Source organism: Triticum urartu, chromosome 7 (assembly GCF_003073215.2).
Source record: "Triticum urartu cultivar G1812 chromosome 7, Tu2.1, whole genome shotgun sequence".
Lineage (NCBI taxonomy): Eukaryota > Viridiplantae > Streptophyta > Magnoliopsida > Poales > Poaceae > Triticum > Triticum urartu.
Window position 1 is genome coordinate 691,542,422 of NC_053028.1, and position 9,958 is coordinate 691,552,379.

At 53.1% G+C, this 9,958-nt stretch overlaps 1 pseudogene; it reads left to right on the top strand.

Moving 5' to 3' along the window:
• The first annotated feature begins 395 nt into the window (after nt 1–395).
• Nucleotides 396–9,540, top strand: LOC125524789 (annotated as a pseudogene).
• Nucleotides 9,541–9,958: the final 418 nt, after the last annotated feature.

Genomic DNA, 9,958 nt, shown 5'->3' on the forward strand with positions numbered 1-9,958 from the left:
TTTTCCACAAACATTATTATATATATATTTTTGTATGCGTCGTAAACATTTTCTCTATATGTATTTAATATTTTTCAAATTGTTGGTCAACATTTTCAAATATTGTTTTGTAGAGTGTTTTTTGTAAAATATAAATAGAATATTTTAAAAGAGTCTTTTTTTGAAAAAAAGGCAAAAAACGGAAACATAAAACATAAAAGAGGAAAAAGAAAAAACGAGGCTGTGGCATCCCGCGCGTCTGGGCCGGGCCATCTCTCTCCCCATTGGGTGAGGGTTCCATAGGTTTCGCTTAATGCGAGGCGCCCTGAGGAGACGCCCATTCGCGCTTGGGCCCGGTTGGGACGGACTCGCTCGCGGCCTGCCTGAGACTGACGCCGGAGAGGGGGAGAGCGGAGATGACAGAACTGCCGGAGGTGGAAGCAGCGCGGCGGGCGCTGGAGGCGCACTGCGTGGGCCACCCCATCACGCGCTGCGCCGTCGCGGACGACTCCAAGTCCAAGCTCGTCGTCGCCGCCGCCTGGGTAAGAACCATGGTGGGCAGGACCATCGTGGCCGCGCGCCGGAGGGGCAAGAACCTCTGGCTCTGCCTCGACGCCCCGCCCTTCCCCTCCTTCCAGTTCGGTCATTACCCACTACTTCCACACGACAGTTCCCCCGACCTACCCTGCCTCGTCCTACTTTGCTAATTGCTTGTTCTGCAGCAAATTGCTTGGTTGGCGATGATTTATGCTCGATTGACGCGGAGAATTCGCTTAATTGCTCGTTGATGATATCCCAATGATAATTATTGCTGATTAATATCTTTCCAAGCGATGGAGAGTTTGGAATGGGAACAATTTGTCGGGCTTGGCCAAACACCGACGACTGACAAGAGCATACTCTGGGTTTGCAGCGATGGCAGGTGCGATCTACATAAAGGGCGTTGCCGTCACAAAGTACAAGAGGCAAGTGCTCTTTTCCGTTTGGTATCTCACCTTGGAAGTTGCGAACATATTGTTTCACTAAGATAGTACTACTCCCCCTTCACCACCCCGCTCTGGCCGGCGTGGTCGGCGCAGGCCCTCGCGGCTCCCGCCGTGCCCGTTGCCCCGCTGGAGCAGCCGCTGCAGCTGCCCCGGCGTCACCGCCGCTCAGCTCCAGGCCAGCTCTGGCCGTGCCGGCGGGAGTCTCGATCCACCAGGTCCGGTTCCCGACCTTGCCGTCATCGCTTCCGGCCTGGTTGGCCGGGTCATAGCCGCATCCGGTCTACACGATGGCCTCGGAACAGCCGGCGCCCACCCTGTAGTACGGCGGGCCCTCCGGTTCCGCGGGTTCCTACGCTGGCCTCGACGGGCTGCTGTTCCATGGGGGACCCCCTGTGTCCACCATCCGGCGCCATCCCCCTCGCTGCTCAGTACCGTCGAGCTATACGCGCACGGCGGTCATACTCAGACACCGCCGGTTTCTTCAAGCTCGACTTCGCCACCTACGACGGCATCGAGGACCACCTGGCTCGCCTCATATCACGTTTGAGGCGCCGGACAAACATGGTACTACGCCCTCGAGCAGGACGAGGGCGGCATGCCCCCATGGGAGCGCTTTCGTGAGCTATGCCTCATTCGCTTTGGGCCGTCGGTACGCGGGAGATGGCTGGCGGAACTCTGCCGCCTCCCCTTCTTCTCCATGGTGCAAGACTTCGCCGACCGCTTTCAGGCCCTGGCATGCCACGCGCCCGGCATGACGGCTCGTCAGCGGACCGAGCTCTTCGTCGGCGGTCTGCCAGATCACATCCGCGTGCACGTGGAGCTTCGGGGACCTCAGGACCTCCAGACGGCCATGTACTACGCCTGCGCCTTCAAGTGTCGCACGCAGGCCTTGCAGCAGGCGTCACCGGCTTGGGGTGGCCGCCAGCCAGCCAGGCCGCCCCCGACACCACCTGTGCCGGGCCGTCCGCCCCCGGCCGCTCCAGTAACCACCACTCCGGCCACAACGCGGCCCTTCCGTCGACTCTCTCCGGTCGAGCAGCTCGAGCGCCGTCGCCAGGGGCTTTGCTATAACTGCGACAAGCCCTACGTGCCGGGCCATGTCTGCCCGTGCCTCTTCTACTTGGAAGCGGCCGACTACGTCGAGGAGGACACACCCGCCGACGGGCTCGACGAGTTGCCTCCATCAGTTGCTACGGAGGCTGCCCCGGCGCCCGCACCGGCGAGGACTCCCGTGGTCTCGCTCCTGCACCCGGACGATGTCGCCAAGACGGCGTTTCGGACTCATCACGGCCACTTCGAGTTCTTGGTGATGCCTTGGCCTCTCCAACGCCCCGGCGACCTTCCAGGCCTTGATGAATGATGTCCTCCGCCCCTACTTGCGTCGGTTTGTGCTCGTTTTCTTTGATGACATTCTTATCTACAACGCCTCGTGGGCGGAGCACCTTCAGCACGTCACCATCGTCTTCAATGAGCTTCGAGCGCACCATCTTCATCTTAAGCGCTCGAAGTGCTCATTCGGCACGCCTTCAGTCGCCTACCTCGGCCATGGCATCTCGGCCAAGGGTGTTGCTATGGACGCCGACAAGGTGGCGGCCGTCGCGGCCTAGCCGACACCGCACTCACCGCGAGCTCTCCGCGGCTTCTTGGGCCTCGCGGAGTACTACCGGAAATTTATCCGGGAGTTCGGCCTCATCGCGTCCCCGCACACGCGCTTGCTGCGACGCGACGCCTTCGCCTGGGATGCGGAGGCAACGGAGGCGTTCGAGGCCCTCAAGGGGGCCCTCACGACGGGTCCCATCCTTCAGATGCCCGACTTCGACCGGCCGCTCGTGGTGCACTACGACGCCTCCGGTGTGGGGTTCGGCGTCGTACTTCATCAGGGAGACGGGCCCCTCGCGTTCTTCAGCAGGCCTTTCACCGCGCGCCATCATAAGCTCGCGGTCTATGAGAGGGAGCTCATTGGCTTGGTGCAGACCGTGCGCCACTGACGGCCATATCTTTGGGGACGGTCGTTCCGGATACGCACGGATCACTACAGCCTCAAGTTCTTATTGGACCAGAGGTTGTCTACCGTACCGCGGCACCAGTGGATCAGCAAGCTCTTTGGCTTCGAATTGACCATCAAGTATCGTCTGGGCCGCCATAACACCGTGGCCGACGCCTTGTCTCGCCGTGATGCCGACCACGACGTAGACGTCGGCGACTCCGATGGGCGCCTCTCTGCATCCGCTTGGGGCCCTCCTTCGCCCTCTTTGGCGCCATCCGCAGGGCCATTGCGGACGCGCCGGATGCTCAGCTCCTTCGACAGTGCCTTGATGCCGGCAACCTGGAGGAGCCGTGGCGTTTGGCGGAGGCTTGCTCCTGCATGGGCGCCGTCTCTTCATGCCAGATCACTGCGACCTCAGTCACCAGGTTCTGCTGCTGGCACACTCGGCCAGCCACGAGGGTGTGCAAAAGACCCTCCACCGTCTCCGCGCTGATTTCTACATCCCCGGTGATCGGGTCATGGTCCGGGACTAGGTGCGGTCTTGTGTTACATGCCAGCGTAACAAGACGGAGACGCTGCGGCCGGCTGGTCTGCTATAGCCCTTGGAGGTGCCTTCAGAGGTCTGGGCTGATATCTCCATGGACTTCATCGAGGGCCTCCCCAAGGTGGGCGGCAAGTCCGTCATCCTCATGGTGGTCGACCGCTTCTCCAAGTACGCGCACTTCATCGCGCCCGGCCATCCCTACACTGCCGCCTCCGTGGCCCGGGCCTTCTTCGACAACATCGTCCGCCTCGACAGGTTTCCCTCTTCGATCGTCAGCGACCGGGACCCGGTGTTCACGTGGCATGTCTGGCGCGATCTCTTTCAGATGGCGGGCTTGAAACTCCGCCTTAGCACGACCTTCCATCCTCAGACGGACAGCCAATCCGAGGTGGTCAACAAGGTGATTGGCATGTATTTGCGTTGCATCACATGTGATCGTCCTCGTGCTTGGGTGGAATGGCTCGCCTGGACGGAGTATTGCTACTAAATCTCTTATCACTCCGCCCTGCACGCCATGCCGTTCGAGGTGTTCTATGGCCGACCGCCCCCGCCCATCCCGCCGGTTGACCCGGAGACGGCTCGGACGGAGGCGGCGAGCGACCTTCCTCTCAGCGGGGACGAGATGCTTGCGGAGGTGCGGCAACGCCTCATTCAGGCCCAGCAGCTGGCCAAGCACTACTATGACGGCCACCATCGCGAGGTAGAGTTCGCGGTGGGTGATTGGGTGTGGCTGCGCCTTCTTCACCGCTCTACTCTACGCAGTCACTTGACCCGCGCGTGAAGCGCAAGCTGGGCCCTCGCTACGCCGGGCCATTTTCCGTGCTGGAGCGCATCGGAAAGGTGGCCTACCGCCTTCAGCTTTCGGCCGGTGCTCGCATCCACGACGTCTTCCATGTGGGGCTACTGAAGCCCTTCCGTGGGGAGCCGCCGGTGCTTCCTCCGACCTCCGACGGACGCGTGCTTCCCGGGCCAGCAAAGGTGTTGTAGGCCCAGCTGCATCGCGGGGTGTGGTACTTGTTGATCCAGTGGGACGGCCTTCCGAAGGAGGACACCACGTGGGAGCAGCGTGACGAGTTCCGCCAACACTATCCAGACTTCCAGCTCGAGGACGAGCTATTTGCGCAGGCGGGGAGAGATGTTATGACCGGCACAACTTATAGCCGGAGGAGGCCCAATGGGCGCGTTTAGTTAGGGGCTTAGCCTAAGTTATCTTATTTTTATTAGCATCGAGATTATATAAATAGCTGTAAGACCCTCTTTTGGAAATTAAGCAATAAGACATATTCTATTGCCCGGCTCCTCAACCCTAACCTAGCCGCCGCCTCCTCCATCGCCACCGCCTCTCCTCCCGCGCGAGACGGCGCCTGCACGCCGGCCACCGCGGTCAAGACCTCGCCCGCATTCCGGCCTAGACCCGGTAGGGCCCTAGCTCCTACCAGTATGGATGGTTTCAGATCAGCTGTCAACTCCGAGGACGAGTGGCCGTACAAGTACTCCAAGTTTTTCGTCGAGGTCAGGAGGCCAAGCACAATGTGCAGATTCTTTTAGGTTTTGTTTTGATGCGGAATTATCGGTGGTTATGTGTTGCTTTTGTGACCGTGCTTGAAGAGACTCCTGAACTTATGATATTATTAGTTCCTAAGTTGAAAGCTAAATAGGATCCCGGCTCTTGTCATATCTTTCTTGGTGAATTGTAGGATCGCTGTGATTGTGATAAGCAGGAATTGTCCTATTCCAGTAGCACAGACCGAGCTTAATGAACACACTGTCAGCCGCACAAACAAACTACTCACTTAATAAAATCCCGGATCAGTGAATTTTAGGATCCGGGGAATGGCAGCAAATCGGATATGGAGGTCCTGGCTCACTCGCCCGGACTATAGTTAGCACCTTGAGGCCCGGGGAGTGGCTAGCACAAATAAGTTCCATGATATCAACGAATTAAGCAGTTACCTCCCTATGATAAAACAAAGTATCTCATCGATAGGTAGCTAGGCCTAGAATTTTCCTACTGGTTAGTCTGTCCTCAATGTGGCTAGGAAGGAGCTCCATGGCTTGGATCTATTGTTGATGTGTTTAAGCTAATTAAATTTTAAGCCATGGCACACTGGCCAGGACTAGAGTTAGCTCCTGAGGGCCTCATGGAGTTGCAGGTAAAAAAAGGTCTGCGATATATCAATGGATAACAGCCAACTCCCTTGTAATAAAACAGTATCTCATCAATTGTTGGCCAGGTCTGGAATTTCCCCACTAGTTAGTCCGTCCTGAAGATTTCTGGGAAGGAGCTCCACGGCTTGGAGTTATTATTGATGTCTCTAACCTGTTAACACTGGGAGCCAAGGCTCATCTGAAGTTGATTTTGAACTTTGATGTGCCTAACCTTTTAAAATTTACGCATTTTACAGCTTGATGATGGCTTGGAGTTTTCCTTCACTGATAAGAGGCGCTTTGCAAGAGTTCGGTTATTTGATTATGTATGTGCAAGTTTCTTTGTAAATTATCTAGAGATACTTGTCCTTTAAATTTTGTACAAGTTCGCTCACTCAATTGTTGTTGGCATCCTGAAACTGTACCTCCAATTTCTGAGCTAGGTCCGGATGCTCTCTTTGAGCCGATGTCCGTTGACAATTTTGTGGACTCACTGACCAAGAAGAAGATTGGAATAAAAGCTCTTTTACACTATCAGGTGATTTTTTTTTTGAGGGAAACAGCAGGACTCTGCTGCGTATTTTTATTATTTTTAAAAAATATATAGTACAAAGAATAAGGTCTGAAAAAATAAAAAAATACTATACATCGAAGATACAAACAAAACTAAGGAAAGAAAGAAGAGACGGTAAACAACAAATACAACAGCAGCATAGCAAGTTATCTAAAGGATTTGATCCAAGCCTCAAATCCACTGTATTCCTTCCTCTTGACTCTGTAGATGATCCATTTGAGTTCTTCTTTTAGCTTCTTTCTGCATCTGTATATGCTTGGCTGAATGTGTTGGAATATGTGATCATTCCTAGTTGTCCAGATTGCCCAGCAGGTTAGGATGATGATCTCCATCGCATATGGTACACTCAGCAGTTGCTTTAGGTTGCTAATTTCCTCCTGAATGCCTGTATGTGCTGGCTGCCAGTTGGTGCAAATGTAGCTCCAGCATAATTGTGCAAATTGACAATGAAAGAAAAGGTGATCTCCAGCATACTATCAGGTGATCGCTATCGAACCGATTGCAATTCTTGCCTCTACATTCTATAATAATATTTTCCGATGATATACAGAATTAACTCGTACTATTTTCTTATGATACCATACCATACCTGACATCCTGCCTTTTTTAATGAGCAGAGCTTCATACAAGGCATTGGTAATTGGATTGCACACGAGGTGCTTTACCAGGTACTGGTACAAAAATGTGTGAGGCTTGCACCAAGTGCAGCACTTGAACTCTGAATTTGTTATGGGGATGTACGGGTCCTAGACTTCTGTCAGATTAGATTTGGCACCGCGACTCTGGGGCAACCCTAGCGCTGCCACCGCGGTTCCCCCTCCCCCTCCCTCCTGCTAGAGGGGCGCTCGGCGTTGGCACGCGACCCTGATGGAGGTGGTGGTGGGGATCTGACGCTTCCTCCTCGGATGGAGGGCTACGGCCCCGGTCGGTGGCGCACGGCTCGGCCTGGGCGGCGCGCGGCCTCCCACGACTATGTGGGCAGCGTGGAGGTCGCGGTCGACGGCGCAGCGGTGGCTCATCGCAGTTCGCCGAGCACCATGGTAGAGCTTTGGTGCCGGCCCGATCTGCTCCGATACGTGCCGGCATTGGTCCCTGGTGGCAGCGTTCGTCGTCCCATGGTGCCAGATGGCCGGATCTGGCGTTTGGGTGTGGTTCCGGGGGAAACCCCTAGCCGGCGCGGTGGCCCCCCAAAGTCGACGTCTTTGGCGCCAATCCCCTCCTTGGAGGCTTTGGGGGTGGACCCTCCCCCTCCCGCCTCCTCACTGAGCTCCGTCGAAAGCTGGTTCTCCCTTGGTCTGGGCGTCGACAGCATCTCGGTGGCGTGCTCCTTCTTGAAGGCGGCGGTCGGGATTTGCTCTTAGTGGTGGAGCAGTCGGTGTCTCGGTTCCGAAGCATGACGGCCTGGTTTTCCTGCTACATCCTGCTCGGCCTCGCCCATGCGTTGTGATGCTTCTTCTGTCTTCTTCATGGTTGCGCGCCTTCGTCCGACAGCTCACGTCCCGTGCTCCGTGCTACCTCTGCCGACTTTGGTTCTCGTCTGGTTGGTCTTCCGTTGCTTGTGGGTCAGCGATGTCTGCTTCTCCTATGGTGCTCGGTCACCTTGAGCTGGGCTATGTGGCAGCCACTCTGCTGGGCGCCAGTGCGGCACCCGTCGAGCCTGGGTGAAAATGTAGTGGCCCTTTGCAATGGTGGAGACAGCTCAAGTGTTGCCCAAGTATGACCGTGGATGTAGCCGGCGCTCAATGCTTGCAAGGCGTGTCCCTCCTCCCGAGCACTTAGTTGGCTACTTGGTGTAGGTGTAGTGCTGGTCGTTGGTAACGGTGCTCTGCTGTTGCCATTGTGCTGTTTTGCCTAGCACCTTGTATCTTCTTTCCGCTTTGCTTTGCATTCACCCCCTTTGTAATGTGGTGCCCTTGTAATCCTGGCCGGTTGATGGCTTTGTTAATTCAAAGACAGGCTAGGTTCGAGCTCTCCTCGGGTTCAGCCGGCGCCTTTTCTCTAAAAAATGTACGGGTCCTAGGACCAATGGTTGGACAGTCGCACTTGATTGTTGAGGCCTGATTGTACAAGATGGGAAAGGACTAGGAATTTATTTTGTTATTCTTCGCTTATCTCCAACTAATATTCAAAAGGTATTAATAGCCATGCCATGGACCTGTAGCAATCTGATCTTATCCCTAACAATTTTGCCTAATTAACACACCTAATAGATAAAGCTGCTACTGTTCAATAGATAGAACTGCTGCATCTTCTGCACTTGTGTTTCAGTGCTGCTTGGTCGTAACAGAGTTCATGTTATTCTTTGTAATCGAAAACCCATCCATTGCAGATTGCTTCAAGCCTAACAAGGGAGAGTTGTGAAGCAATACACCAAAGCAGCCAAGAGGTTACTCTAACTTTTTATTGTTTTGAGTAACTGTACTTTACTGTACTACTGTATTTACCTTGCAGAATTGTTGTGTCTTGACCCAAGAAATTATTAGGTTGTGAAATATGCTGTTGATGTTGATGCTGATTGTGATCCCTTTCCTGTGGAATGGTTGTTTCATCACCGCTGGGGCAAGAAGCCTGGTGAAGTCGATGGCGAGTTTCTAAAAAAAACGGGGTAGTCTTGAACAACGTCTCAGCCGTTATTTGAGAAAAAATGGTCACCACCGGAACTCATCGTAGTTTTGCATTTCGTATGATGAACTGTGACAATTATGTTGGATTTATCGGAATTTCAGTAATTATTTGGTCCAGTTTGTTGTCCTTTGGTCCTCGTTAGATTTATCCAATTTCTGGTTATTGCAGGAAAGAACATTGAATTCATAACAGCTGGTGGCAGGTTGAGCAACAGTACTTCACTACCATGCCTTCTACCATCCTAAATCTATCTGACCCTCTGATTTGTTCTCTCTCTATTAGACTACAGCCTATATATGTGCCACAACTACAGAAGCTGTCTGGGACCCAATCTAACAAAAAGGTAGTGGCTAGCCCAGGGCAAGTGAGTGAGGATGGTGATGCCAAGGAAGCAAGGGTAGAAGGAGAAGATGATGACAATTTGAAGCCAAGAAAGAGGGTGGCAACATTCCGGGCTGTCAGGGGACAGCAAAACAAGGATACCATAAGTGCCCCCTCCAAAAAAAAAACAAGGAAAATCTGGTGGCTAGAAGAAACCAAGCATTAAACATGGCGGCAAAGATGATGTCGAGACTATGGAACCAAACAAAACTGTTGCCGATAGCAATGATGAGCATGATTTGGACGGGCCAACTGCACCGTATCAGGCCGAGGTACAGGAAATTTGTCCAAGAATAAATTGAAAACTACCAAATGATTCATCTGGAAGAAGATGAAAGAAATTCAGTGTATGTTGGTTCAACGTTGTCAAACGTCAATTTAGTGTACAGTATGTTGGTTATGTGTTTTACACCATATTACATTCCAGTGGGAATGAAACCATTTGAAATCTTCGGAATTTCATAACCTTGTGTCGATTTCCTGAACTGCAGAAATTAATATCATATTACCGTATGAACAGAAAATGCATCTGTCTGAACTTTCCATCTATGTTTACTATGAAATCCAAATGGTCAGATTCTCCTCTTGAGTTAGGCCATAAATGTGTTGAAAAAATTGGACAGTCTTCATTATAGTTTTTTGTGATATTTGATATATGATGTTGTATCAAATATGAAAATGTTCCAAACAAAATACACTAGAACTGGTCCTATCTAAAGAATATGGTTACCCTT